Genomic DNA, 3,618 nt, shown 5'->3' with positions numbered 1-3,618 from the left:
GCTGTCACTCCTTTGTGGAAGGAAGGGAAAAGAAGGGACCCTGCCACCGTCAGGAGGGGTGTTGGGAAGAGGCGGGCCCCTCTGGCTCCCCGGGGGACCCCGCATGGGGGTGAGTACTACTCGAGGCGGGTACCTTGAGAGCCCCTCTTGCCTCCACCGGGAAGACTCAGACCAGGGCCGGCTGCTGGCAAAATTAAAAGACGCAGTTGTTCTAGAAATGGCATGGATGTCCTTCGTTAGCACTGGACCAGGAGGGCTGTGCGGAAAACCTCACCAGGTGAGAAGCTGAGGTTGAATTTAAAACGTCCGCGTGAAGTAGGGGCCATGGTGAAAGCGCTGGGCAGGGGTGAGCAGACCCAGGTTGCCTCCCCCCCCGCTCACCGCTGGTGGCTTATACAGCATGTGACAGTCACTGTGCCTTGGTTTCTGCATCTGTAAAGGAATGGGAGAAGGCTGGACAAGGGTGGCTCCAAGGCCTTCTGAACCTCAGGGTGACGAATGCTGGGTCCCCTCAGTCGCCGTCTGTGCCAGAAGGGGGAGCAGCGGGCTGTCTTAGCAGCAGCACCTGGGGGGCCTGGAGCCGCCCACGCCCACTGCCGTCTGTCCGCTCGGCCTCCCCTCCAGAGACCACCTGCCTTCTCCGGGCCCGCCTCCAGCCCCCTGAGACTCTCAGCCACAACTGCCTCCCAGCCCACCCTGGAGAAGGGCTTCGAAGTTCCTGGCAGGGAGGGGAAGCTTAAAGAATGTCACAAAGATAAGCAGGACTCCTGGGTACCAGAGGGGAAAGCCACCAAATCCTAAGGCCAGCCGGGAAGTGGACACCTGTCACCCCACTCCTCACCTAGCTGGGTGCTGGTGGGGTCCACGCTGGCAGGTCCCCATGTGTTCTGCTGGCCGGGCCGGTATGGGGGTCTCAAGATGACGGTGGATGGTCTTGAGGGTCTGAGCTGCAGGACGCATGGAGGCCAGGCTGTCCCCTGAGAATTCCTTGGAGCAGGTCAGTGAAGGTAACATCCAGCTCCTCCACTGCTCTGGGCCCCGAGGAGACAGCTGACAGCCCCTGAGGCCCTCCCAGGTCATGAAGACCCTCGAATCGTCCCATCTGTGGATGGACAAACACAGCCACTTCCACAGGTGTGGGTGGCTGACCCAGGGACCCCTGTAGTGGCTGTCCAGGTAGGGGACATGCCAGGGTGGGAAGGTGTTCAAATATGGCCAGTGAGCCACTGAGGCTCAAAGACCCTGGTAGAGGCGTCCTAGGCGGGGAGGTGGAACGGGCAGTTTGTTCTGGACGGTCAGGGAAGGATCAGGGTGGGCGGTGTCAGAGCTGGGGGTGGTATTTAAGGCATTCATACAATAAGCAGGCTTGTTTTTCCTTAGGTCCTCTTACTGAGACCCATAATTCCGTGTGCACACGCATGTGTGTGACCTACGTGCTTTGGATCGTTTCCTTCTCTGCAGAGAAGAAAAATACCAAGATAAACAGTCACCCAAGCTTGGCTCCCTCTGGCCAGATCTCCCACTAAAACAATGAAATGCCCAGAGAGCCACCACTCCCCACCTACCACCCACCCAAGTCTCCCAGGGTCCCCTCCCAACTCCCTTGGAGGAGAGCTCTGCCAGCCTGACAGCCAGGCCCAGGCCGGACCCTGCACACGGAACGACCAGTGCTATGAGGGTGGATTTCTCCTTTTTCTGGCTGTGACGCTCAAAGAGGCCTCTTTGGGGACCAGCCAGCTGCAGCCAGGTAGATCTAGCAGCTCGACCTCCACAAAAGGGTCCTGAAGGAGAGCTGTCCGGTGCACGTCCTTCCAGGTCTTTTTCCATTATTGTTAACTGACAGTGTGTTCTAGAGGTTAAGAGCCAGAACTTTGACTCTGATAGGGCTGGGTTCAAATTCTGCTCTGACACTTATTAGCTGTGTGACTTGGGGCAAATTACTTAACCTCTCTGTGCCCCATTGTCTTCGGTCTATAGAACGATGATAATGTCAATATCACCTCCCTGGGTGGACAGGACGGGAGGACATGTAAAGCAACCAGCACGCTGCCCAACATAGATAAGTTATCAATGATGAAGATATTATTGCCATTTTTATTTACAGCTTACTATTTAGTGAACAATATCATTCTATTTACAGCTAACTGCACCTAATAGATGACCTGGGCCCAATGCCAGCTTCCAGCCCTGTCCAGGAAGCAGCACTCAGCCTGCCTTGAAGTGGGGCTAAGGCGACTCAGGGCCTCCGCCCTGGCCTGGCCCACCCCTCATCTTCTTCCTCCAAATCCTCAGGCGCTGGTGCACATCCACGCTGGGCTGGGTGTTCCTTGCACGGCCTCTACCTGCAGTTTCCTAGATTCGGACATGCCTTCCTCAGGGCATGCATTGAAGCTAAAGAGGTAAGTCTTTCTGGCGCTGCCCACATCCCCCTGGAATAGGATGCCCCTCCCTGGGAAGAGGAAAGGAAACGCTTGCCAGACCTCTAGTCCCTCTTTCTCCGTTTAGTATTGAGCCCAGAGAGAGTAAGCCACTTGCCCCGAGACATACAGCAAAGCAGTGGCAGAAGATTCTCAGGGTTCTGAGTTCCAGCCTTTGATCTTCTCCACCAGACTAGTTTATAACAGAACTGCTTCATGTCCTGGGGACACGGAGGGTAAAATGAGCCCTCAGAAAATAGTAAAGGCCCCTTCCTCCCTCCTGAGGCCTCCGGAGAGCTGCTCACACATTTCCTGCTGTCTTCGTTCTGTGGTCAAAAGCTCATCTCTCTTCTCCACCTGCAGGAAAAGAAGCTGCTCTGCTGGAGAAGACATTAAACGGAGCCAGGGACGGGGGAGGGCATGGGGGGACGGGGCACTGGGAGAGCTGACAACCTCACTGAGTAGCCCCAAAAGCCACCAGCCACCTCTGCCCTCAGCCTGGAGCCTGGGGTCCTGGGCCAGCCACCTAGGGTGTTGGGCAGGCCTGCTTCTCCCGGCCTGAGCGGGGCCCCAGGGAGCTCTGGCGTTGCCTTCACTCCCCAGAGGCCTTGGGCATCCCGGGGAGCAAGCTGCTCTCTGCTCAGCAGGCAGCCTCTCGGCAGTCTGGCAACCTGCGCAGCCTCAGACAACCGTCAGCAGATAAAAATAACTGCGTGGATCCCTCCCCCTCTCCACAACCCCAGACCTGCTGTGGTTCCAAGCCCTGCAGGGGAAGCTTGGGATGCACGGCCGCAGCTCTGAGCTGGGGAGATAGGCAGGTCAGAAGCACCTAGGGCACCAACTCCCTCACTTCTCTTCCTTGGACCGGTGAGCAAAGAGAAGGCTCATTAGCCAGAAGCTGTTTCAGGGTTGTACACTTATTTGAGCCCTGCAACAGCCCCTTGGGGGAGGCCAGGGCGGATGTGCCCAACCTGCCTGTCAAGTGAAGCGATGGCGTGGGCGCTGCCCTGGCACCCTGTCCTGCGCACACCAGGGGCTGAGGCAGGTGCCGGCAGCATCGATTCTCTCCTCACTGTCCTTCCTCCAGGACAAGGTCAGCCACTGAGCACCTGGGCAGGGGTGATGGAAGCACTTATAAAGAACATTCGAGAAACAGGTGGAGCCCCATCTTACCAGCGGAGGGGTTGGTTAAAGGAGTGCT

The 3,618-nt window shown here is 57.4% G+C and overlaps 1 long non-coding RNA gene across 1 annotated transcript; it reads right to left on the bottom strand.

Annotated features, from left to right (window-relative positions):
• Window positions 1-2,074: 2,074 nt before the first annotated feature.
• On the bottom strand, window positions 2,075-3,098 carry LOC131746985 (uncharacterized). Its single transcript, XR_010838015.1, has 2 exons — window positions 2,723-3,098; window positions 2,075-2,638 (listed from the first exon to the last, which is right to left on the bottom strand). It is a non-coding gene; the product is annotated as an uncharacterized lncRNA (long non-coding RNA).
• Between the last annotated feature and the right edge of the window lie 520 nt (window positions 3,099-3,618).

Source organism: Kogia breviceps, chromosome 19 (genome assembly GCF_026419965.1).
Source record: "Kogia breviceps isolate mKogBre1 chromosome 19, mKogBre1 haplotype 1, whole genome shotgun sequence".
Lineage (NCBI taxonomy): Eukaryota > Metazoa > Chordata > Mammalia > Artiodactyla > Physeteridae > Kogia > Kogia breviceps.
Note: the sequence above shows the minus strand (reverse complement) of the source record. Positions and strands in the feature narration are given on the sequence as shown.